Genomic DNA, 27,649 nt, shown 5'->3' on the forward strand with positions numbered 1-27,649 from the left:
AATGCAGTAGCTAATCTTCAAGCCTACTTCTGGAAAAGAGTATGAACTACTCCCATTTCACTTATTAAATGAGATCCCCCCACCACAAAAAAACGCACAAAAAATACCCACTTCAGTGAAGTGTGTAGATACCCTAAGGATTTCTTTGTACAATATCAGAGAGTGTGACAGATGCTGAAAAAAAGTTTCAGAAACCTAGTACTCATCAGAAACTGCAGGCATTCTACTAAGGGGCAAAAAAGAAAAAAAAAAAAAGATGACAATTGCTATACACACTGACTTGGGATTGAACCCCACTGAAAACAAAGAAATCTTCTGAGTAGACACATATAGGGCTGTGCTGTAAGGCACCTAGCTGCTGTGTTTATTGAGTGTGGGCTTGCAAGAGAAATTGACTTTGGGGAGATAATTCATGATTTTTCAATGAAAAAGGCCAGAAAAGTAAAGTTTTACTTAAATTTGTCTGTTTATATAATGTTTGCAGCCACATTGCTCCATTGGAAAAAAAAAAATCAAAACAGGATATGTAATGTATGTAAATGGCGTTTTTTTGTGGATATGTTGTTTGTGGATACAATAAATGGCCGCCATAAAGGGGCCATTTATGCAACATTACAGGCATAACTGGACCATTCACACCTGTAATGTTGCGTAAATGGCCCCTTTATTGCTGCCATACATAACATTACATATCCAGAAACCTCCGAGCTGCCATTTTTGCACGACATGGTTTTTCACTAAGAGGACTATGTGGGCACGTAGCAAGTGGGTTTGGTGAGTGGTGGCGGCTCGGCAAGCGGGGTCCAGGAGGCCAAACGTGTGTGTGTGTGGGGGGGATTCTATCAGTCTCCACCCCCTTCCCAGAGTCCTGCGACATCCCTATTTATCGGACTTCTCTTCGGGCTGGATGTTAGGTTAAACAAACATAGAAAAAGGGATCTATGTGTGTTGGGTCATTGTAGAAAAGCCCCTGAGTCGGCCTGGCTCGGCCATGGTATAATTTCAGAAATGTAGAAAATGTAATTTCAGAATTTATGTAGAAACATTTTTTTTCACGACTCATGAGATTGTATGCATGGGTTGGGATTGTGATATGTGTGAGGAAGGGGCCCATGTTAAAAGTTTGTACCGGACCCCAAAAATTATGCTTTGGCCCCACCTACATGGATCTTCCTACGTAAGGGAACTAGGCCAAAAAATCTAATTGTGGAATGAGGCAGATACATTTAAGCCCTATACAGGTGTTTGCCTGCATCAGACATAGGGCTGAAGTGGGGACAGGATGTTTGTGAGCATGTACAGCCCGCCCCCAATCATCCCTGCATGCCTGGCTGCCTCAGATACTTTCGTGATTACATAGGTCCTCTGGATAAGGTGGGGTGTGTGATTGCAGGGGCGGTGAAAGCATGTTCAACTGAACATACTTACAAGACCTGATGCAGACTTCGTGCTCAACGCATGAAGAACTCTGAGGTACCCGGACACATGGGGATGCTTGGGAACAGTGTGGGTTCTCACACACGTCCTGTCCCAAGTTTGACTGTAGCTGTGTTACAGCCACAGGCCTCTAATCAGTTAGGTGAGACATTAAATTCAACAGGCATTCTGAACTGGCAAGGTGGACCAAAAAGGAGTAAGTAATAGGGCTGGCTGGCAGGGCCCAGAAATGAGGGTAGCTATGAGGCTGGAACAAGGCTAGGAGCTGAACTGGATGTGGTTTGCTGCAGACAAAATCTGTTAGTGGGAAGAGGATATTTACAAGGGCAAGGAGAGTGATGGTTGGTGGAGCTGCTCGCAGCCCGAACATGTGGTTTTGCAGGAAGACGGGGCAAGCTAGGTACCAGATTTGCTCCAGAAGTCTTTCTGGAGGGGCTGTGGCTCAGTGGTAGAGCCCCTGCCTTGCATGCAGAAGGTTCCAGGTTCAATCCCCGGCATCTCCAGATAGGGCTGGAAAAATTCCTCCCTCAAACCCTGGAGAGCTGCTGCCAGTCAGTGTCAACAGTACTGGGCTAGTTAGACCAAGGGACTGACTCAGTATAAGGCAGCTTCCTGTGTCCTCAGTTCAAGATCCCTCATCAAGTTCATCTGCAATTCATCTTGCAACTAAATAATAATCTTCCTGGTTTTGATGGGGGTGGAGATGATAGTTGGCAGTCATGCCCTGGGTGTGTTAAACATGCACATCTGCATGGATCCCTTCCAAATGTCATTCGCTGAGAGAAGTAAGAAATGGAGCCAGGCTGTGGAAAAAGTGTTGAGGAATAAGCAGGCATGTCAGGGCAGCAGTATACAGTGCTGGCCGTTGCTTCTTGCACTGCATGGAAAAGACAGGGAGTTTGAAGTCTGAATGGAAGTTGTGCCAACTGGCAGGATTCTTTGCTCTTCTCCTGCAGACAAGCTTGTCAAACAGAACAAAACAAAAGTCTCTTTCATTGCAGGCTACGGTAGGCAGGAACGTTCACAGCAGCAGGGTATTCCCTGCTGCCAGTTATTTGGTGTTCGTATTTTATCTCTCTTGGAAAAAAAAAAAAGTAAATTGGTAAGCTGGTAATTTCTAAACAGTACAAGTTGTCCTGCAGCAGCAGGGAACACATGACTTCTGAGAGTCTGTGATTATGCGGTGACATCTAGAGACAGCTAAGCGAGGAGGACAGACAGAAAAACATGGCTTTCTTCCGTGCGGGTTATCAAACTGCGAGGGCCCTACCATCCTTTGCTGTGGATCTCACTGTTTGCCAGCTGCGTGACGGTCACCACCCCCAATGCTTCACCTCTTGCATTGCATCTATCACTTCGAGCCATCACTGCCTCAGTCTGAATCGGATGGTTTCTGAGCCAGCTGAGAATGTTGCCCTTTTCTTTTTCAGCTTTTTAGTCTTTTTCATTCATTATTCCAGTTAGGCAAAGTCTCTTCAAAGAGCCCAATCTTGTGCTCAATGCAAAGAATTGTTATTACTGAAATTGGCAGAAACTGGGGCAGGGGTTGGAAGAGAGAGAGGGCGTCTCTACACCGGCTGAAATTCCTGCATTTAAAATGGGGCTTTCTGCTTCTGTTTTAAATGCAGGATCACAATGACTCCCTTTTTCACTTGCTTCCTTTCCCCCTCCTTCTCCCCATATCTGAGTCTTCCATTATCTTTCATTGCTCTCGCTCCTCTTCTTGACGCTTTTCCTCTTTTCACCGGGGGAACTCAAGCAGAACACAGGAGGGTAATTTCATAGCTCATTATCTGTGATCTATTTAAAAATGGAACAAAGGGCATTTTGTGCAGGAGATGCCCTGGAGGGTCACAGCATCATGTAAAGAGCCTGCAAACTTCCGTGAAGGAGCAACCTCAATCTCAGGATAAAAGCTCCATGTGAAGAAAGCCAGATAATGGGCAAAGAAACTTTACATCTCTGTGCAGCAAAGTTTCCAAGTCTTGCTGTAATGATCCTTCCCATGTCAAGATCAAGAACTCACATTTTGACTTCATATTATCTGACATTATCTGACCTTATAGATGCTGCCTCACTTATACAGGCCTGAGGGATAGTGGGGGAGAAGAAAGGAGTTAAAAAAAACCTTCCTTTTAGAAGCTATAAGGTAAAGGTGTCTCCAGCCAGTCGTGTCTGACTCTAGGGGGTGGTGCTCATCTCCATTTCTAGGCCGAAGAGCCAGCGCTGTCCGAAGATGCTTCCGTGGTCACGTGGCCGGCATGACTGAACACCGAGGTGCACGGAACGCTGTTACCTTTCCCGCCGAAGCGGTGCCTATTTATCTACTTGCAATTTTTTGCTTTCGAACTGCTAGGTTGGCAGGATCTGGGACTGAAGACGGGAGCTCACTCCGTCACGCAGCACTCGGGTCTCAAACTGCTGTCCTGCTGACCTTCTGGTCTGCAGTTCAGCGTCTTAACCACTAAGGCACTGTGGTCCCTAATCTAGAAGCTATAGTTGCAGCACAAATACATTTCAAATGATGCAAAATGAGAGGTCCCTCTTTGAGCAAATAACCTGATGAGTTTCAAGGGCCATCAAAATAATGTTGACAAGAGCAGTGAAATTCCTTGGGGGGCATCCCTAAATCACTGCCACCGCATTTCATTTTGAGCAGAATTTGAACCAGATCTGGTCATTTCTACTTGGTCAAAGAGACACAGAGAGAGAGTTTTTGAGGAAAATTAAGAGTTTTGTAAATATTAGCACCACCACTACCCAAAATGGAGGCGGGGAAGGATCCCTAGCAGGAGTAGCAGCAGATGTCGGCAGCAGGGCTTCCCTTGTTCTGTCCCATGGGACAATCCATGCTTCTGGCCTTACAATGGTAAAGGCTCCATTAGAGATTATTGTTCCAGTGGCATCTGAGTTATAACACAGTTGGACACAGTGGATATGGGGCTGTACAATTCTCCATGTGTTGGCTTCCACTATCCCTGTTCCTTGAGGATTCAACCATGTGACAGCCAAAAACCTGCAGTGGTGTAAGAAAACAACATCCACAACAACAAATCATCTTGAAACTCCACCACACTCATCTCCTTGTATCAAGGATTTGAAACTAGCATTTTGATACCACTGGACTTATTTGGTAGCTCCCTGGCCATTATGTTGCTGGAAAACCATGGCAATGGAGTTTTTTAATTATTTTTTATTTATTTATTTCATTTCTATACCGCCCAATAGCCGAAGCTCTCTGGGCGGTTCACAAAAATTAAATCCAAACAACACACAATAAAACAATTTAAAATATACAGAACATTAAAACCACAATATAACAATACAACCACAATAAAACCTAGCAGCAGTGCAAGAGTTTAAAATACAGATTTAAAACAGCAAAGATAAAAATTTAGAAAGCTAAAATGCTAAAATGCCTGGGAAAATAAAAAGGTCTTCACCTGGCGCCGAAAGGAATACAATGTAGGCGCCAGGCGAACCTCACTAGGGAGCTCATTCCAGAGCCGGGGTGCCACAGCAGAAAAAGCCCTCCTCCTAGTAGCCACCCGCCTCACTTCCTTTGGCAGGGGCTCACGGAGAAGGGCCGCTGATGATGATCTTAAGGTCCGGGCAGGCACATATGGGAGGAGGCGATCCTTCAGGTAACCTGGCCCCAAGCTGTTAAGGGCTTTGAATGTTAACACCAGCATTTTGAATCGGGCCCGGAAATGGACTGGCAGCCAGTGCAGCTGGAAAAGTACTGGCGTAATATGAGCTCGCAGGCCAGTCCCTGTTAACAATCTTGCTGCCCTATTTTGGACCAGCTGAAGTTTCCAGACCATTTTCAAAGGCAGCCCCACGTATAATGCATTGCAGTAATCCAGACGAGAAGTTATCAGAGCATGGATAACTGTAGCAAGGCTATCTCTGTCCAGATAAGGGCGTAGTTGGTATACCAGCCTAAGCTGATAAAAAGTGCTCCGTGCCACTGACTTCACCTGTGCCTCAAGTGACAGTTCTGGATCCAAGAGCACCCCCAAACTACAAACCTGATCCTTTAGGGGGAGTGCAACCCCCTCCAGAACAGGTTGAATATCACCTAGCCGGGCAGACGAACCACCCACTAACAGTACCTCCGTCTTGTCTGGATTGAGTTTCAGTTTATTAGTCCTCATCCAGTCCATTACCGTGCCCAGGCACTGATTCAGAACAGTCACTGCCTCACCTGGTTTTGATGTAAAAGAGAGGTAGGGCTGGGTGTCATCTGCATATTGATGGCACCTCAGCCCACACCTCCGGATAACCTCCCCCAGCGGTTTCATGTAGATGTTAAACAGCATGGGGGATAAAATAGAGACCTGTGGAACCCCATGGCACAATTGCCATTGCACAGAGCAATAATCCCCCAGCACCACCTTCTGGAATCGGCCATCCAAGTAGGAGCGGAACCACTGTAGTGCAGTGCCTCCAACTCCTAACCCAGACAACCTATCCAGAAGGATACCATGGTCGATGGTATCGAAAGCCGCTGAGAGGTCCAGGAGAATCAACAGGGTCACACTCCCCCTGTCCCTCTCCCGGCAGAGGTCATCCCACAGGGCGACCAAGGCAGTTTCCATTCCAAAACCAGGCCTGAAGCCCGATTGAAATGGATCTAGATAGTTTATTTTTCCTTAGCAAAGATATTTCACTGTACCCTGTCCTTGATATCTGGCTTCATGCAACCAGTAACAACAAGCTATTTTTCTATCTGCCAATCTCCCCAGTGACCTTTATGAAATTAATTATTTGTTACCCGGTTCCTAGCAAAGAGATATTATTAAACAAGCTGCAAATTGCGATCAGAAAGATGGGATCTCTGTTCAGTTTAGCAGCTTCAGTGCTGAAGGTGCAGATCACAAACACATACAATAATGAGGTCTTCAGGCTGTATTGCCAACATCTATTTTTTTCCCTTATCTAATCATAAGCACACCTGGCAGCAAATGTCTTCTTTGTTTCCAAGTTCTGTTGCCTGAAAAGAATAAGGCCTAAAAGTGTGCTCAGAATTCTGGGGGAAATACCCTGTAGCAGTTCCACCAGTAGGTATTACCCCAAGATATTGAGAAAGTTGGACCATCACAACAAGCCAGGGTTCCTCTGGAACCCTCCCTTTTCATTTACAACAGCATGCTTGTAAATGCTGCCTGAACACTCCCGCTGCAAGTAGGAGTGGCTAAACAAACCACAACAGACCTTTGGTCCATAGTTTGTTTAGTGTGACATGCGAACAGGACCTCTGGCTTATCTCTCCCCAAACAAGCCAGACAAACACCCCATGGCTTGTTGTTGGGTTATTTCTCTGGCTTGTTGGGTGACAGACAGGCCAGAGGTCCAGGTTCACATGCCACGCTAAACAAACACAGACAGAAGGTTTGTTTGGCTCCTCCCACTTGCAGCGGGAGCTGTCAGGGAGCAGCACGCTGCTTGTGCACCATGCTTGCTGTGTGACATGAGATTTGGATCATTGTGCAAACTTGGTTCGCCTTCTTCAGACATGAGGCTTAAAGAGACTCTGCATGGTAAGAAGCCTCCAGCAGGCTCTACCACTGACTGGTTTTTATGGGTACTACAGTGTGCTACTCCAGCCTTCTCTCCACGCTGCCACTTGGGTGGCCATTTGCCCTATTTTGCAGATGACAGTCCTCTACTTGAAGGGCTGTCTGAGGACAGTGGTCTATTGTCAAGGTGTTCTCTATTTGAACAACTGTCCAGTCCAGTTTAAATAGAAAGGATCATAAAAAAGGAGAGCAGGGTTCTTGTAGCTGCCCATCAGCTGTTAGCACCAGGGCAGCAGACTGAGCGGGCACACGGGCCGCCTGGTCACAGACTTCCCTGCTCTGGAGAGATGTATTATATTTCTATTTAAAGTGTAGTGATTCATTTAAAATTTTTATAGATAGATAAAAAATTAGCACATGCAAAATTTGTGCAAATTGATGTCCTCTTTTGTCCTCTTTTTGTTGATGCAATTCCTCTTTGGGGGGAGATGCGTAAGTGGACACCCTGGCTGCTGTCAACATGCCTGCACAGAGAATATTTGCAGGATACTCTGCAACTCTGCAAATTTATTTATTTTATTTATTAAATTTCTTAATCCCCATCTGGCCGGTCACCCAGCCACTCTGTGCAATGTACAACAGTACAATTTAAAACAGTAAAATGACACATTAAAACATCGTTTAATGGCTTAGTGGTTAAGACACTGAACTGCAGACTGGAAGGTCGGCAGGTCAGCAGTTCGAGACCCGAGTGCCGCGTGACGGAGTGAGCTCCCGTCTTCAGTCCCAGGTTCTGCCAACCTAGCAGTTCGAAAGCAAGAAATTGCAAGTAGTTAAATAGGTACCGCCTCAGTGGGAAAGGTGACAGCGTTCCATGCACCTTGGTGTTCAGTCATGCCGGCCACATGACCACAGAAGCGTCTTCGGACAGCGCTGGCTCTTCGGCTTAGAAACGGGGATGAGCACCGCACCCTAGAGTCGGACACAACTGGTTGGGGACACCTTTACCTTTTTTAACCCACCCCATATGCCTGCCTGAACAACCATGCTTTCAATGCGTGGCGGAAGCTCATTAAAGAGGGGGCATGGCGGAGTTCCCTAGGGAGGGAGTTCCACAGAGTGGGGACCACCTCTGAGAAGGCCCTCTCCCTCATCCTCACCAGCCTAGCTGTCCTGGCTGATTTATTTATTTATTTATTTATTTATTTATTGCATTTATATCCCAGCTTTTTTTCCTCTTGCAAGGAACCCAAGGCAGCTTACATTCTCCTCCTCTTCCTCCTCTCTGTTTTATCCTCACAACAACAACCCTGTGAGGTAGGTTGGGCTGAGAGTCTGTGACTGGCCCAAAGTCACCCAGTGAGCTTCCATCGCCAAGCAGGGACTACAACCTGGATCTCCCAGCTCCCAGTCCAACACTCTAGCCACTACACCACAGAGAGAAGGCCATCCAAGGCTGATCCTGTTGAGCAGCCTGTCTGGTGTTGCTGGAGGCGCTCCTTCAGAATTGGTCCTGTTTTTCAGGGATGGGGTGAAAAAGAATATTCTCAAGAATAACTCTCCTGAGACATTTTGGCTTGACTCTACAGAGGACTAGGGATGTACGAAAGTCACTTACCTTTTCGCGGATTGTGTTCGTGGGGGGGTGGGAGGCGCTCCATCCCTCCCCCCGGAATCCTTGACAAGGGGGGAGGTGATCCGGTCCTCCCCCCTGGAATCCTGCCCGGACGGCTCTGCTCCGCAGCGGCTCCGCGGAGCAGCTGGCCAGGGCCATCCGCAGCCTGATTTCTGGCCGTGGACTGGCTGGTGCAGACGCAAATGGTGGCCGCTGTAGCGGCCACCATTTGCATCCAGCCAGGCAGCCGTGATAGGCTACGTAAGTCTTTACGTAGCCTATCACGGCTGGGCAAACCCCCTGCAGCGTACACAAATGGCGGCGGCTATGGTGGCCGCCATTTGTGTTCCCTATTTTTCGCCGTTCTAGCCTACGTAAATATTTACGTAGGCTTTAACGGTGAAAAAAAGGGAACCGCAAATAGCATAGTGGCCACTATTTGCGTTTCTCTTTTTTTCGCCGTTCTAGCCTACATAAATATTTACGTAGGATAAAATGGTGGGGAAAAAAAGAACACAAATAGCGCTCACTACGCTATTTGCAGTTCCCCCTTTTTTTTTTTGCCGTAATTGCCTACATAAATATTTATGTAGGCTAGAACAGCAAAAAATAGGGAACGCAAATGGCGGCCACCGTAGCCGCCACCATTTGCGTACGCCATTGTTTGTTTGTTTTTACACAGCCACGATAGGCTACGTAAAGACTTACGTAACTTATCATGGCTTGAAGGATGTCAATGGCGGCTGCAGCAGCCCGGCCGCGGGCCGTCCAGGAGACCAGCTGCCGCTGCCGCCGCCGGAACCACCGCCTCTGAATCCGCCACATCCGCCCCAGGTAAGTTCCATCCCAGGGGATTCCGCGGGGGGGGGGCAGGAGGCCGTTCCACCATGGGTTCCAGGGAGCTGGATTCTAAAGAATCCAGCCTCACTGGAATCCGTGGTGGAATTCTCTGCCATCCCTAGAGAGGACACCAGTGGGCCCCTTGCCTAGGGATGTATGAATCCCTTACCTTGCTCTGCTGAGGGGCATCTGCGGTGGGGGGGAGGCGCTCCGTCCCTCCCCCTGGAATCCTGCCTGGCTGGCTCCACTCCACAGCCAAGCCGCAGAGCCGCTGGCTGCCCACAGCCAGACATCCGGCCACTGGGCAGCCCTGCAGGGACGCAAATGGCGGCTGTCGTAGCCACCGCCATTTGCGTCCCTGTATTGAGCCGTGATAGGCTATGTAAATATTTACGTAGCCTATCACGGTGGGGGGGGAACCCCAGCGTACGCAAATGGTGGCAGCTATGCAAATGGTAGCCGCTGCCATTTGCGTATGCTGGGGTTTCCCCCCCTCTGCCGTGATAGGCTACGTAAATACTTATGTAGCCTATCACGGCCTCTGCAGGGATGCAAATGGTGTCCCTGTGTTAGCTGTGATAGGCTACCTAAGTATCTACATAGCCTATCACAGCTTGAAGAGGAGGAACCGAATGGCTGCCACAGGACTGCCGCCATTCGCAAAGCAGCACGGACGGGAGCAGGTAAGTGCTCCGTTTCGCGTGCCTTTCGTGGGGTGGGGGCGGCGGGGACCTCATCCTGCGCACCTTTTCGTGGGTTGGGGGGGTGGGGGCTTCATTCCACGATGGATTTCTCACCGAGATCCATCGAGGAATTCTTTGACATCCCTACCCTTGACACATTCTGTGAACAGCCTGGCTATCAGTGGAAAGAGAATACTGTGTTTGTTGCTATTGTTGTTTTCATTTTCATTTTGTGAGCATCCTGGCTGCTTTCTTTAGTCTATTCAGTTTCCTCCATGTGTTTTTAGTAGGGCTCTGACCCAGTCGCAACTTCATTAAAAGTATTCAAAAAGCCCCCCCCCCTTTATATATATTTATAAAAGAACTTCTGTCCATAGTTCACCAGTTTGTGCTGTCTATTCCAATAGGGCTTTTAAAATTAGATTGAGTCAAGCTTTTGCTAGTGGCCACTCCTTTAGAAGAGGTAAGTTGATGGGATGTCAAGAAGTAGTCACCTTGTAGATGTTCAGGTTAGCCATTTTGCGCCTCCCTTGCTAAGGCTCGATTAAGTTACAAGAAAGGAGGGATATGTTTCCCTCCAAGAGAATAAGCTCCATGATTGGTGATAGAGCCTCATCCCACTGTGCTAGACTCCTCTCTGTCAAAGTGTTAGCATTTTTTTAAGAAGTGAAGTGCTAGTAATCAACCTAAAGTGTAGCTCTGAGCATGGACCAAACCATACCAGTTCTTGCTCATTAAAATCACATCCCTGAAACATCCTCCTATTACCGTCTAATATGCCAAAAGAGGAAAATGGATTTTGTGAACATTTTCATGACACCAGGAAGGAAGGGCTCCCTGTGTATTGATTTTTCAGAGGGTCCCTGAAAGGGTATGAAAGGAGGGAAAGGAAGAAAAGATCCTGCTGGTGGAAGCCACTGTACATTCATGCAAATATGGTGCAGACTCTGACCTCAGGCTTAGAAACACAAAACACAAGGAAGGGGAGTGGTAGTAAAAATGTTGAATTATTAAAGGCTGGGATGTGTCATGGCCCCTGGTCTGGAGGCTCAGCATCAGACCAAAAATGACTCAAAGCCCAGCAAGACACTGGTCACCCCATTTCAGGGAAGGCTGTCAGGAACCTCTAATGCATCCCCCAGACCCAAGGTCTTGACCTTCGCATCAAACCCAACCTCAACTTGAGAGAGTGCCTTCTCCCATATCAACCTGCCTGGTCCCTGAGGTCATCAGATGGGATGCTCCTGCTGGTTCCACAATCCACATAGACCAATGGCCTGGATGGAATCCACCCAGAGAAGATCCTTCAGTATGGTGGCTCCCTTTCTGTGGAATTCCCTGCCTCTGCAGGTCAGGGAGGCAACAACATCGTATTGGTTCTAGGGATGTCAGAGAATTTCACCACGAATCTTGGGGAGGGCGAATGCCAGCTCATTCGGCCCCCCAACATTGGTGGCGAAACGGTCTGCCCCCCCGCTCCCCCCCAGGACGGGACTTACCTTGGGCGAATCCTCCTGGCGGCGGCAGCTCCGGCAGCGGTGTGGCGGCGGCGGCGGCTGCGGCGGCCGGTCTTCTGACCGGCTGCCGCCGCTGCCATTTCCAGTAAAACAACAACAACAACAAAAAAAACGTGATAGGCTACGTAAAGATTTACGTAGCCTATCACGGCTAGATTTTTAAAAAATGCCGTGATAGGCTACGTAAATGTTTACGTAGCCTATCACGGCTGAGTAAAACAAACAAACAAACCATGCGTACGCTATTTGCATTCCTCTTATTTTCGTCGTAGTCTACGTAAATGTTTACGTAGACTAGACGTGCCAAAATAAGGAATGCAAATGGCAGTGCCCATGGGCACATTTGCGTACATTTGTGTACGCGTGGTTTTTTGTTTTGTTTTTTACTCAGCCGTGATAGGCTACGTAAAGATTTACGTAGCCTATCACGGCTGACTGCAGGGATGCAAACAGCGGCGGCTATGGCTGCCGCCATTTGCGGCCCATCTGGCCAGGATTCGGGGCCTCCCCCCCCCAGTTTGCGGCCCAGCTGGCCTCCCCCCCGGCCAGAATTTCGGGGGGAGGGACGGAGCGCCTCGCCCCCACCGCGAATCAAATTTCATTCAAGGTAAGTGACTTTCGTACATCCCTGCTTCTGGTACCTGCTGAAGACATCTTTATTTCAACAAGCCTTCCTTGACTGACCAGCCATGGTTTTATTGGTATTCTCTTTTTTAAAAAGAAATTTAATATGGTGTTTTATTCATTTTCATATTTTATTGTTCACTGCTCCGGAATCTGTTTAGACATAGAGTGGTATATAAATGTTGTTAATAAGTGAATCTCCCAGAATGGCTCATCCAAAGCCTCTCAGGTCCTCCAGCTATGTTGGAGCTTAAGGCTGCAGAAATGAACCTGCACCCCTTAAGGTTGCAGTCAGCACCCAGTGAAGCTTCTGAGAGACCTGAGCTGAGCAGCCTACTTAAGACCTCTGCTGAAGTTAGTCTCTTACTGGAACAGCAGTTCCTTTTCCTGAGGAACTACTCCAGCCTAGCAGGTCCTGCAGAGTGCTGTCCATGGGGCCTTGCTGCCTTGCTGCGATCTTGCTTACTGGGCATAACTGCTGACCAACTGTGACCCTTGCCTTGCTGGTCATAGTGTCTTCCTTCAAGAGCTTCCTTGAGCACCCAGTTCACAGGCTGCTTCCTTCTGAGGTTCCACCCTAGCTAGGACAGGCTGTACTGGCAGGATGAAGGGCAGTCTGGGAGGCAGTCAGAGGCTGTGATTTGGCTGTCTCCATGTGCTGAACCTTGTCAGGGTTCCCCTTATGACCTGGTCCTCCTGAGCAACTCCTTAAGGTTCTCTTGCCTCCTTAAGAGTCTCACCTTCCTTCTTTTACTTTCCCCTTTCCAATAATATGGGGTTTAGGCTGTAGACGTGGGGTGACTGACACACCAGACACTTGCGGTTTAACCACCACTGGTAAATTAAAGCAAGCAAATTACAATGAAAAGTATTTATACAATATTGTGGGTTTCCCCCAGGTAGTGATGTGTGAACCCACCCCTGTCTGGGTTCTCTGGGCACCTACCCAGCCCCTGCTTCCGCTTGCCAGTCGCTGGCCTGCACTCGAGCCCCTCCCGCTCTCGGCGAGCAGCCCGCACTCACCCTGGTAGCCCTGTCAAGCTCTGGAGTCACAATTTTTTGAAAAATAAAATGACAATAGCAAAAATGTGCATATTTGTGTATGCAAAAATGCACATTTTTCTGAATGCACATATTTGCGGATGTGTGAAAACGAGCATTCTTGCAAAAATGCAAATTTCAACACATATGCAAATATGCACATTTTTGTGATCACCATTTTATTTTTCAAAAATGGTGACTGTGGGGCTTGATGAGGCCGCCAGGGTGAATGTGGGCCATTCACTGAGTGTGGGCAGGGGGGCGAGCGGGGCTCGGGGGCGGGCAGGGGGGGTTCTGCTGGATTCCCTGACAGAATTGGGCGCCCACACCTGTCAGGATTGATTCTGAGTGTATGGAGATAGTTAGCAGTTCAGATTCAGAAGGGGAACAGCAAGAACTGAGGGAGGCATCTTCCCCAGCCAGTTCAGATATGGATAGGTGTGCTTCTCAGGATGCTAGCACCCAGATGGCTGGTCCTAAAGCCCCCCTTTCTCCCTCCTCTGTGAGAATCCAGGAGGAGGAGGAGCAGGAGAGCACGGGGTGTGGCCTGAGGGATGCTAGACTGTGGTGCAGAGCAAAGTGGGAAAAGTTAGAGGTGGCGCTCAGACAGTTGACCCAGTTGGCGATGCATGAGGGTCGGCGTAGGGAAGCATCACTGAATGGGAGGGATTTCCCTCCCTAAGTTATTCTAGCCAGCAAGTTCCTGTTCAAACTGCTAGCAGCATCGTAGCTCCCAATTGGATTCCCTGCTGTTACTCCTTTGTAGCCTGAGAGTCTTTGTGGATTTGCATCTGTAATGAACCTGTTGATAGTGAATTAAAGATATGAGACTGAAGCCTCTCTTCTTGTATGTGTGCATGAGGAAGGTGGGGGCCAAGGGAACATGACAGCGCCATCCCTACCCACAGGTAGCTGGTTGGCCTCTGTGTGAACAGAGTGCTGGACTAGATGGACCCTGGGTCTGATCCAGCAGGGCTCTTCTTACATTTGTATGTGACGTATTGACAAGGGATGTGCTCATCTGCCCCCAGCCTACTCCATTGCACTCTGTGATGCACTCATAGGTTTGGATTTGATTTTTTTTTTTTTTTAAGTTTATGAGACTAGAATGGTTGGCCCTTGCCGATCATTTCAGGAACTTTGGTTTGTGTATGTTGTTTTTTATTGCTTTCTTCTTAGTGGTTTGTTCTTCCCTCCCATGCAAAGCCCATTCCAGAGTGTGTGTTCAGCCCCATTATTTGAAAAACAGCATGATGGTTATCTCCATACAACAAGTCTACCTACAAGTATTACAACCTACAAGTTGGCTGGATATTGCGCTGCTAGTGCTAGATGGAGTTTGTGGCCCTCACACATGTTTTATTTTCATTTCATTTCTTTCATTTCTGTGCCACCCAAGAGCCAAAGCTCTCTGGGCGGTTCACAGAAATGCTGCTAAATGTAAAACTGGAGTGATTCTGATCATGCAGGGAGGCTCTAGATTTCAACATTAGGCAGGGTGACTTGTTCCTTATTTTCACTTCAAATTACTCCTTTGGCTCTCGCTCTTTCCAAACCTCTTTCCTGAGATGTTTATCACTATGACATGGCACGTTTTTATCGTGCTCTCAAGCGCTTCAGAGCAAATTGAGAGTGTGTTACTGCTGCTGATTTACTCTTTCAGGTCTGCCGTAATTTCCTTACTGCCTAATTACGGGGTTCGGATTAATTTACTCGACACAGAATGTTTGCTGAAGCCATATGTTCCTGTATTTCAGCAAGCTAGTCGCCGTTTGCTAAAGCATGAATCATGGATGGCTTTTGTCAAGACTTTGCAGGTCTGGGTTTAATCACTCTGGTCTAGATCATTGGCTCTCAAAACTTGTGGGTCAGCCTGACCTAAAGTGGACCATAGCATTAACAGCACAAACATATATGCATATTTGTGTCTAAATGTGGGTTCTGGGTCTGAAAAGGTTGAATATTACTGGTTGCCTTGAGCAAGAGAGAGCATTCCAGTTGATTGAGACCACCAACCCTAAACCATGTTTCTATATAATTAGCACTTTGTGCAAGGGGCTTCACAGAGCAGAGAAGTGACATGGTCCCTGCATGAGAAGTCTGCATTCTAAATGAGCTATCACAACATTAGGCCTCATATTTATTAATTAATGATATATATGAATCACTGTCATTAAAGAATTTTCCAAGTGATGTACAAAAACAAGTCTTCATACAGAGGACAAGATTACCCTCCTGGAATTCCTGTTGGAAAACATGTTTTCTGTAGGGTTGGTGTCTGCATAATCTGTAGTGGTAGGGACTTCCAGAGAATGGGTACTGTGACACTAAGGGCGCAATCCTATTCAGATAGACGGCCATCTCCGAACTCGGAGGCGACCACCTATTCAATGCAGGGCAGGATTGCTTGTGCTTCTCCTGCCCTGCATTTTCAGCTAGATAGCTGATTGCGGCTGTCTAGCTGCGGGAGGGCTGAGTGGGGGAGGAGGCTGCTGTACGACACATTGGATGTGTTGTACAGGCATTTCTGCCCTCCCAGCCCCAGAATGCCCCCCTGGAATGCCCCCCCCGAACACCCCCTTTCAGCTGCTCCACACTCCTCTTATGAGTGCGGAGTATGGGGCTGTTCCATGTAGGGATGTACGAAATGTACTTACCTTTCCACGGATTCTGTTCATGGGGGGGGGAGGCGTTCCGTCCCTCCCCCCAGAATCCTCGACGGGGGGGGAAGCGATCCGCTCCTCCCCCCCGGAATCCTCGATGGCCAGCTATGCTCCGCGGCGGCTTCGCAGAGCAGCCGGCCAGGCCCAGGCCAGAGCCATCCGCAGCCGGATTTCTGGCCGCAGAGGGCTCTGTGTAAAAACCCCCACAAAAACTGCGTACGCAAATGGCGGCGGCTACAGCTGCCGCCATTTGCGTTCCTTATTTTTGGCCGTCTTAGTCTACGTAAAAATTTATGTAGACTATTACAGCGAAAATAAAGGGGAACTAGGGATGTCAGAGAATTTCTCCACGAATCTCTGGAGGTCAGGCAGGCACCAACATCGTATTGCTTCTAGGGATGTCAGAGAATTTCGCCACGAAATTGGTGGCGAAACAGTCTGCCCCCCCGCCCCCCCCCCGGGACAGGACTTACCTTGGGTGAATCCTCCTGGTGGCAGCGGCTCCGGCGGCGGTTCGGCGGTGGCTGCGGCAGCCGGTGTTCCGACCGGCTGCCACCGCCGCCATTTCCAGTAAAAAAAACCCCAAAACAAAAAAACGTGATAGGCTGTGTAAAGATTTACGTAGCCTATCACGGCTAGATTTTTAAAAAATACCGTGATAGGCTACGTAAATGTTTACGTAGCCTATCACGGCTGAGTGAAAAACAAAAAACCGCGTGTACGCAAATGGCGGCGCCCATGGGCGCCGCCATTTGCGTTCCTTATTTTGGCACGTCTAGTCTACGTAAACATTTACGTAGACTACGGCGAAAATAAGGGGAACGCAAAGAGCATAGACGCTACGCTCTTTGCGTTCCCCTTATTTTCGCCGTAGTCTACGTAAATGTTTATGTAGACTAGATGTGCCAAAATACGAAACACAAATGGCGGCACCCATGGGCGCCACCATTTGCGTACGTGCGGTTTTTTGTTTTGTTTTTTCACTCAGCCGTGATAGGCTACGTAAACATTTACGTAGCCTATCACGGCTGACTGCAGGGACGCAAACAGCGGCGGCTATGGCCGCCACCTTTTGCAGCCCGGCCGGCCAGGATTCGGGGGTGGAGGGACGGAGCGCCTCCCGCCCCAGCCACAATTTCAGCGGGAGGGACGGAGCACCTCCCCCCCACCGCGAATCAAATTTCAATACAGGTAAGAGACTTTCGTACATCCCTAGGAGTTATTGATAATGGGAGACATTAGATAAATGTTCAACTAAAGGTTCTTTCTGGAGAGTTCTACTCTATCTTGAGTCACCCATCCAATTGAAAGTAAGAACCCCCACACAAGTGCCTTCATCTCAAATTTAATGCTGCAAGCTTTAATGGGTTTAATTGTTAGATTAATCAAAGCTTTAGTTGATTAAATGGCTAAATATTTATAAAAAGGAAAGCCAGTCTGGTGTAGTGGTGAGAGTGTTGGACTGGGAGCCAGGAGATCCAGGTTGAAGTCCCCACTTGGCCATGGAAGCTCACTGGGTGACTCTGAGCCAATCACAGACTTTCAGCCCAACCTACCTCACAGGGTTGTTGTCGTGAGAATAAAATGGAGAGGAGGAGGAGGATAATGTAAGCCACCTTGGGTTCCTTGCAAGAGGAAAAAAGGAGGGATATAAATGCAATAAATAAATATTAAATATTTAGTTGCTAAAAAATGCCTAGAGATCATTTTTAGGGGGTGGGGCAGATTTACTTGAAGGGGCAGTGAATTAAGGTTTATTTTTGAGGCTATTTTAGCTCAAATGCTTCTTTCAATGTTAAAGAATTATAAAAAAGAATAGTCTTTCTGAGTGATAACATTCATTTATTAAATTTTAAGTTATCTCATACTTCTGTATGAGCTGTTTCAGATGGTCTGTTACATGTCCCACCACCAAGAGAGTTTAGGTTGGTGGAAACTAGGGTGAAAGCCAATGGAAGTCCTACTTAGTGTAAACCCATTAAATGAATGAGATTTAAATTAGTCATGGCTTATGTTGGATTTTACCCATCGAACAGGGCCTTCTCTGTAGCAGTACTCTAACTGTAGAACACCCTCCCCAGGGAGGTTAGATTAACTCCTTCTATGTTTAGTTTTAGATAAGGCATTAAAACTTATTTTCTCTACCAAATGTTTTGTTCTCTGTTTTTAAATATGATTTTCCTCCTATTTTAAATTGTTTATTATATCATTAGGTTATCATGACATTGTTTTATTATATTTATATCTTTTAATTTGTCTGTCAGCATGGGGGCCCTTTGGGGACCAAAAGGCAGCTAATAAATAACTTCTTAAATAAAATAAAACAAAAATACTTGTTTCAGTATCTCAAAACATTTTGGTCATGTACAAACTTTCTAAAAATTAATCAAGTAGTCTGTTAAAGGGGAGTTGTTTAATTTACTAGAAATCTTTTTATCAGTCCTCCTGAAAATAAAGGGAGGCTTTATTTTAGATCCTAAAGTTTGGATATGTTGTAAATACAGTGGGCCGGTTTGCACAATCGCAGTGTGGTTAATAAGCCATGGTGGCTTCTTAACCCCCCTGTGTGTGCCGATCATGTGCTGGCCAGATTTATATAATTACCCTCACCGGTATGACTTGTGATGACATCCAAACCTGGTGAGGGTGGGTAGCTGGGGTGGTTAACAAACTACCCAGTGACCCTAGAACTGCCCATGGATAAGTGAGTGAATTCATGCATTTGCCCTGTTACCATCAAGAGCAAATGGATTCAAGGTATCTCATCCCTTTGCATAGAACTATTCCTTTCCTGTGATCCGCACACACCACCCGTTGATGAGCCCCTTAGCAAATGTAAAAATGTTGATTTCATTTGCTTTGTTACGCAGATTCTGGACCACCCCTCCTGGGAAAAGAGAGGGTTATATCTAGGGATGGGGGAGAATTTCTCCCCCCCGCCCCCCCCCCCGGGATGGGACTTACCTTTTACGAATGTCGCTCCCGGCAGTGGGTCCCGGCGGTGGTTCGGCAGGTCTTTGTCAGGGGCGGGGGCGGCAGCCGGTCTTTTGACCGGCTGCCGCCGCCGCCATTACAAGAAAAGTAAAAAACAAAACAAAACGCCCCTGTGATAGGCTTAGGGGTGGACGAAAGTCACTTACCTTTTCTCGCAGCTTGTTCGCGGTGGGGGGGAGCGCTTCGCTGCTCCCCCCGCGAAGTTCAGGCCGGGGGGGGGAGGCTTCCCGCCTCGCCCGGCCGAAATTCAGGCCGGGGGGGAGGCTTCCCGCCTCGCCCGGCCGCGAACACGAAAAAAAAAAAAAACAAAAACGTCCCCTGATAGGCTACGTGACGATTCACGTAGCCTATCACGGCTAGATCTGGAAAGTCAGCCGTGATAGGCTACGTGAATCGTCACGTAGCCTATCACGGGTGACTTTAAAAAAAAAAAAAAGCGCGTACGCGAATGGCGGCCCCCATATGGAGCCGCCATTCCCCTTCCTTATTTGGTCGCTGTAGTCTATGTCAATGTTTACGTAGACTACGGCGAAAATAAGGGCAACGCTAGTTTTTTCAACCTAGTCTTTTCAGGGACTAGGATGTGCCTGAGAAGTGAGCCTATGTTTATGCTGAGTTACAGGTGGCTGTGCTGGGAATGTTTTCCTTCTGAACAAGCACTGTTAGTCTATGCTGGGAATGAATGCTAATTAATGCTTGCTGCTGTCATGTGGCCTCACTGCTGACATGTATAGTATAAAACCCATTGTACCCCATGGCTCTGGGTTCTGAGAAGCTGTGTGATCCAACCACTGGGTACGCCTGTGTGCTGTAAGTACTCAATAAAGGCTCCTTGTAAACAAACCTGGGTCTGGTTTATCATTATCTTGGGACTTCCAAACCTTAGCAGTCCATTAAGCATACAATATCAGAACAAAATCAACCCTCATCTCTTTGCAGGAGGGGAAGAGGATTGGATGAAGCTTTGCATATCATGGATGCTTGCCTCTTTTAAAGGAGCCACCGCCTCCAATTCCAGAGGCAGACAACAGCCACTGGTAGAACCAAGGGGCATCCTTCTAGGGATGTCAGAGAATTCTGCCATGGATCTCAGTGAGGCTGAATGCCAGTGCATTCGGCCCCCCGAAATCCGTGGCGGAACGAAGCCCCCGCCCCCCCAATCCACGAAAGGCACGCGAAACGGAGCACTTACCTGCTGCCGTCCGCGCTGACCCTGCGGCTGCCATTCGCTTCTTCATCATAGCCATGATAGGCTATGTAAATACTTATGTAGCCTATCACGGCTAATGCACGGACGCCTTTTGTGTCTCTGCGGGGGCCGTGATAGGCTACGTAAGTATTTACGTAGCCTATCATGGCAAGCCAAAAAAACCACCAGCGTATGCAAATGGCGACGGCTAGGGGTGTATGAAACCCTGCTTACCTGGCTCCGCTGGATTCTGCAGGTGGGGGGAGGCGATCCGTTCCTCCCCCTGAATCCTTGACGGGGGGGAGGTGATCCGTTCCTCTCCCCCAGAATCCTGCCCGGCCGGCTTCGCTCTGCGGCCAGGCCGCAGAGCCGCTGGCCAGGCCAACCCGCAGCAGGGCCTCCAGCCGCTGCCAGAGCTGGTGCGGACGCAAATGGCATCCTGAGTAGGGGACGCCATTTGCGTCCCTATGGTAGCCCGTGATAGGCTACGTAAATATTTACGTAGCCTACCACGGCTAAAGCGGGGATGCAAATGGTGTCCCCTACGCCATTTGTGTCCCCACTTTAGCCGTGATAGGCTACGTAAATATTTATGTAGCCTATCACGGGCTATCATAGGGACGCAAATGGCGTCCCCTACTCAGGATGCCATTTGCATCCGCACCAGCCCGACAGCAGCCGGAGCTGCTGTCGTCACCGCTGGAGCTGAAGCCAGAGCTGCAGCCAGGTAGGCTTCGTTTCGCGGGGCTTTTGCGGGGTGGAGGGGCGGGGGGCTCCGTTCTGCCACAGATTCCAGGGGGCTGAATTCACTGGAATTCGGCCCCCCTGGGATCCGTGGCGGAATTCTCTAACATCCCTAGGGGCAGCTACGGCAGCCGCCATTTGCGTTCCCTATTTTTAGCTGTTTTAGCCTACGTAAATATTTACGTAGGCTATTACGGTGAAAAAAAGGGGAACGCAAATAGCGTAGCGGGCACTATTTACGTTCCCCTTTTTTTCGCCGTAATAGCCTACGTAAATATTTACGTAGGCTAAAACGGCTAAAAATAGGGAACGCAAATGGCTGCCGCCGTAGCCGCTGCCATTTGCGTACGCTGTTTTTTTTTGGATTGCCGTGATAGGCTACGTAAATACGTATGTAGCCTATCATGGCAGCTTTGCAGGATGCAAATGGCGGCCGCTACGGTGGCTGCCATTTGCGTCTGCAGCAGCCCATCTGTGGCCGGAACTCTGGCTGCGGATGGCCCTGGCCGGCGGCTCCGCGGAGCCGCCACGGAGCTGAGCCGACCCAGGGAGGATTCCAGGGGGAGGGACAGAGCGCCTCCCCCCCACCGCGAATCCAAGCTGTGAAAAGGTAAGTGACTTTCGTACATCACTACATCCTTCCTTGTGGCAAATATGCTGCCAACAGAGAGTGCAGGATTTCAGTTTTGCACTGGACGATGATTCCCCCCCCCACTTTTCTTTTAGAAGTCCCTGAAATGGCACATTTTACTAGGAAAATCATAATAATAATTTGATAGAATCATATAGAATCATAAGGTTGGACGGGGGCCCAGAAGACCACCGAGTCCAACCTAAAGAAACTTCAGCTGCTCAGCAAAACTTAAGAATTGTGTTCTAGGGATTCCACGGGTCAGATTTTGAAGGCTCTTGCATGGATACCAAAGCTCTCTGTGTGGACATTCTAAATGGGTACAGCTTACACATGGGAAGTGCAGGGTCATGTTCATGCCCGCTAGCTTTGAGAGTTCTGAGATTCCATCCGCACAGGGGCCTGTGTGCATTCACTTGAATGTGTTATCTGTATTCTTCAAAAATTGAAGGTACAGAGCCTGTGCATATTGGGGTTGTACATGCATAGGCCTTTGTGTAGACAGCACTTGAGAATGTCAGAGAAAGGGATGTCAGAGAAATCTGTTCGTGGGCCACAGCTTGACAAGCTTTTGGCAGCTTGGCCCCCTGGACTTTGTTCCATTTTCCACTAACTGGCCCAACTCAGTCTGCAGCAAGTCAGGCCAGTTAGAGGATTTTCTGTACTTTTTCATTTGTGCACATTTACAGGCACAATTTGTGCAAATTTTTTATAATTTGTGCAAATTGTAGCCTGACCCCCCAAAAGCCACCAAAAATTCCCTGGAGTTCATGGAAACTTGTGACTTAACTCGCAAATGCAAGCCTAGTCAGGTGGGCAGCAGAAGTCCATCGAGCCCCAAAAGGGCTCAAGGGATTTCTAAACGATGTACATTCCTACTGATTCTACATTCCTGATATATTAGAGCCCCCCCCCACCCCTTTGCCAACCCTGGTTAAAAAAAGAAAGACATACTCTGAGCATGTTTCACATTCTAGACTTGCAAATTATGGCACTATCATGACTACAGGATTAAGTTGGAGTTTGATTCTCCTTAGGAATAAACACCATTTTCTTGCAGAAAAGGATAATTTATATACATAATATATAATTTATAATAGTTATAAATCATTTATATTTTATTTTTAAAGTAAAAAAAAGAGACTCTTTAACCATGTACATGCCAGGCCAGCCTTTAATCATAGAATCAGATAATTGTAGAATAGTAGGGTTGGAAGGGGCCTACAAGTCCATCGAGTCCAACCCACTGCTCAGTGCAGGAATCCAAGTCAGAGCATCCCTGACGATGGCTGTCCAGCCTCGCCTTGAATGCCTCCAGTGTGGGAGAGCCCACCACCTCCCTAGGTAATGGGTTCCATTGTCGTATTGTTCTAACAGTCAGGAAGTTTTTCCTGATGTTCAGCCGGAATCTGGCTTCCTGTAACTTGAGCCCTTTATTCCGTGTCCTGCACTCTGGGATGATCGAGAAGAGATGCTGGCCTTCCTCTCTGTGACAACATTTCAAGTGCTTGAAGAGCGCTGTCATATCTCCCCTCAGTCTCCTCTTCTCAAGGCTAAACATGCCCAGTTCTTTCAGTCCCTCTGTAAAAATAAGAAGAAAGAAAGGATGGCCAGCATCAGGTGACCAGCATCAGCCCTAGTGGGCCCCAGCATGCCCATGCCAGCGTAGGTGCTGACACTAGGTCTATTGGCTGCAGCCCCTATCACCAGTCACTCTCTTGGTGGACATTTGTGGAACTTCTTGGCTGCAAAGCCCTGAATTTGGACCCTGAGGACCACTCTTAGGTGCCCTGCTGGGCCAGCAAATACAATCCCAACTCTGTATGCACATACATGGACTCCGTCCATTGAGAGAGCCTGAGCAGGGCTCAGCTGCTCTGCCATTAAGATATAACGCTTCCCTGAATATTTTGACCAGTTCTCATAATGACAGACAGTTATTCCCATCACAAAAAGTGATATTAGGAAAGTAGAAATTGGCTTCTTATCTATTTTCCTAGGGCTGGCAAATATTGTGTGGAACTTACTGATGCATTATGCTCCCTTAACCTTCCCGATGCTTATCGCAGTCAATACCTTGATTAACGCTAATGCTTAGCTTGGCTAACTGTGGGCGCCTACCGCCATTTAAAGCAATTAGTAAATATTTAATTCATTCCCTTAGTTCCAGGATGCCTGCTTTAGCTATAGAGCACACACAGAGTGGATATCTGATCATGTTGCATCATTCTGCTGTGGCAGGTACAGCCGTTTCTGACTTGCTGCTGCCTGCTGAGTCGAGTCTGCACCCAAGAAGGAAGTCTGTGTCTATGCTACTTAACGAACACTCTGTAACAGGGTCTCTCTCTCTCTCTTGCTGCTGTAAGCTGATTTGGTGGCAGTTACCAGGTCATGGACCACAAGTGGAATTAGGGTGTCTGAAGGAAGGCCATCAACGATGGACTTTTCAGCCAGTGCACATGGCATAATCTCAGACTAAAACAAAAACCATCTAGCTCAAGAGTGGGCAAAAAGTAGATCTCCAGATATTTTGGAGTTCACCTTCCAGCATTCCTGACTATTGGCCATGTTGGCAGGGCCTTCTGGGAGCTGATGTCTGTGTTGCCCCGGCCGTGGGCATTGAACTCTTAGGTCAGAGGTGCCAAGATAGTGATAAATCAGATTCAAAGGTTTACTTACAAGGAGACTTTATTTGTTAACTTACAGCACACAGGCGTACCCAATGGTTGGATCAGACAGCTTCTCTGAACCCAGAGCCATCGGGTACAATGGGTCTTATACTCTACAGGTTAGCAATGAAGCAGCAAGCACCCTCTAGCGTTCATTCCCAGCGTAAACTAACAGCACTTGGTTCTCAGCACAGCTACCTTTAAACAAACTTCGCTTCCCAGGCAGAGTGCTTGATAACATTCTCACTCATTAGTATGGAATGTGCTAAGCCACGCTATCGGCCCTTTGAATCATCTTCACATGCTCAGAGGCTTACTAGCAAGGGAATGGCACCAATAATGAACTTAAGCAAGAATTATGGATCTCTAGGATCTCTAGGCCCTTCTAACACTACAAATGACTTGGCTACGCTCCTGGGGCCAATACAAAGTTCAAAACATCTGGAGATCTACCATCTGCCCACCCCCGATCTAGCTTAACTAGTTTGTGGTTGTGGAGGTCCACTACCACTTCTTTGATGGCTTACTTCAAACAGCCTAAGAAATGCTTTGACTTGGAGTCTTGGTCAGCATTGTAGGGGGAAGGGGTCATCTGAATCTACAACGTTTTTTGTGTTATGTTTTAATTAAAACCCAGATGTGTGCATATGCATTGATTAAGCTGCAGCACAGAAAGAAATTCTGATGCAATTGTGTGATCTTTCAAGACTCTCTTTTTCCAAGGTGTATTACAGTGAAATCCTATGCAGGGTTACTAGGAAATAAGTCCCATCATACTCAGTGACCGTACTTCCTAGTAAGCATGTGTAAGGTTGTAACCTTAATTTCTATATGCATTCATGAACATCAGTAACTAACCTCCTCCTTGAAACCTCTGCTATTAGCCACCTTGAGATGTGAATGTGATTATGATGAGGCAGGGTAAAAGGATAGATAGATAGATAGATAGATAGATAGATAGATAGATAGATAGTTAGATGAAGAATTCACAGACTGAAAATTATGGCAAATGAAGCATGAACCAATTCTAAAATTTGATTTTAGACATTCTGCAAGTTAAATGAGAGCAGAATGCTTCACAGAGCCAGCTTGGAGAACAAAAATAAAATGGAGCAAGAGGCATCCACTCATCCCTAAGGAAGGAAGACCCTCCAAGTTTACCTTAAATTTCAGTTTAGGTGAGATGAATTTTACACTATCCCCCCAGATAATTGACTCAAATGTATTTGGTTTTCCTTAACAAACATCTCATCTGATCTGGGGGACTCCAAATTTGCCTCTAGCAGTTATCCACCCCAAAGTGTGAGGATGGAATGGGTCAAAATTTCATGCATACATTTCATTTCTTTTCATCGTTCATAGCTTCATGTTGTTGTTGTTTTTTGCTTGTTTTTATGAGCACGATTCCTGGATTTATTTATTTTTTTGCCCCCTCCAGTCACACAGCCTTTGCCTGGAAGGTGTAATTTCTGTCTTCAGGTGTGATTTAAGCTGCGGTTGAAAGGCTTGCTTCCATTTGCACCGATCAATATTTGATTGCGCCCACACAACGGCAACAAGCGGTAGGGTTGTCAATGAGTTCTTGAGATGGTGCACGCTAAACAGGGAAATGCTGAGAGCAATGCCATTTGCCGCAGTTGCACACAAAGGTTCAGTAAACTTTTGTTACTGGTGAACTCTGTAGCACAAAGCACTTGATAAACATTTAACTATCCGTGAGAGCTATCAGTCTCCCGCTGCGGCAGTAACGTCTCCTGTCAGTATTAGGCCATTTAATTCCCTTCATGGCTGTAAGTGGCAAGCAGGCATCTGTGTGTGTGTGTGTGTGTGTGTTCTGTGTGCGCAGGAATAAATAATTATACAACAATGAAAAGTGCCACTCTAGAGGGCAGTTCAACCTCTCTGAACGCAATTAGAACTGGGGCCAAACAATGAAAAAATACCCAGGACTGACACAGGGGTAAAGATCTACTCTTTTTTCCCCTTCTCCCTAACCAGGAAAAATACACAGGAAGCTGTTCTCCTGATCTGTCTTTTATTGTTTAAATATATGGATGTGTTTTAATGTCATATGCTGGCTGTTAAAATCCTGAGCATTTTTTAGGTACCCTTGGGTACCTAAAAAAATAATGTTGCTGCCGAAGGGCATGTGGTGGAGACTGTCTGTTCACCCCCACCATTACTGCAGCAGCCACAGGCCAGTTGTCAAGGTCTGAATAAAGGATTCAAGCACCAGACTTGAATCAATATTGTCTGTTGTTTGTACTTAACAACAGTGGTAGTAATAATTCGTAGCATTTATATAAGAGATTTCAGGAGTTTACATACATTAGCTTAGTAATCCTTTCAACAACCTTGTAAGGTAGATCAATATTATTATCCCTATATTAGAAAGGAGGAATGGGAAGGGAGACTTAAGCTGAGCAAACCGCTGCTGGCTCACACATCCACCTCATGCGTGCATGGCTGCTGTGAGATTTGAACTAGGATCTTCCTGACTCGTAGGAGACATTCTTAGCCATTACTGATACCACTTGATTGTGATTATGCTTCTCTGGAGTGCTCCAATTCTTTGCAGTTTCCTGAGGGGTCACCACATTAGTCTGTTGCAGCAAAAAAAAAAAAAAGAGTCTGGTGGTGCCTTGAAGACTAACCAATTTACTGTAGGTATTATAGGTTATTTACTGGTTATTTACTAACCAATTTACTAACCAATTTACTGGATTTACTGTGCACAAAAGCTTATTTCAGAATTATTGTGTTAGTTTTTAAGGTGCCACAAGACTTGTTCTAATTCTTTATTGAGCTGGTAAAACACCTGCTGGCTTGGCTATAGCAACCAATGTGGGATCAAGTCAGGGTTGGTTATGCTGCGCTGAAATTCAGTATGTGTGTGGGGTGGGGTGGGGAAAGACCTCATTCTAGAAGGTCAGATTCATGGCTTTCTGCCCAAACTTGGTGGTGGGGAAAAGGGGCTATCTCCCTTTGAATAAACAAAAACCCTTTTGTTGTGCCACTGAATGTCAGCAGCAAACCACAAATATGTGCTTTTAAAAGCCCCCCCCCCCCCTGCAGCTGCACCACCAAATATAGGCAGCTTAGGAAGGGCAGTTAGGAGCTGCAGAAATGACATAGGGCCTTGCATGCAGCCCATGGGTCGTGTGTCGTGCACCTCTAGCATAGGTAGACAGCCTCCATCAAATGCCTTTGTGCTCTGTGAGATGATGGTAGGAACAAAAGAGTCATGGAATAAGGTTATGAGAGTAGCAGTGGCCTGGGTTTGGTCATTGCTCATCTGAGGGGCTGTTTAGGGGACCTTGGAGGGGCACAGTTGCTTGATGGGGAAGTGATGGATGTATATAATCCCCATCCACACCTAATGGAGTAGAGTAGATGGTAGCCTACGAATGGTCATGCTAAACACTGGCCTTTAAGGTGTCACAAATCTCCCTGCCCATTGCTTCCTGATAAATTCTCACA

At 47.3% G+C, this 27,649-nt stretch overlaps 1 protein-coding gene across 3 annotated transcripts in view; it reads left to right on the plus strand.

Moving 5' to 3' along the window:
• The window catches only part of CTNNA2 (catenin alpha 2), an 857,198-nt gene that overhangs the window by 608,727 nt on the left and 220,822 nt on the right, over nucleotides 1-27,649 (plus strand). The gene's annotated exons all lie outside the window — the stretch shown is intronic.

This window comes from Heloderma suspectum, chromosome 5 (assembly GCF_057233095.1).
Source record: "Heloderma suspectum isolate Gila_16-S chromosome 5, 16-S_ref, whole genome shotgun sequence".
Lineage (NCBI taxonomy): Eukaryota > Metazoa > Chordata > Lepidosauria > Squamata > Helodermatidae > Heloderma > Heloderma suspectum.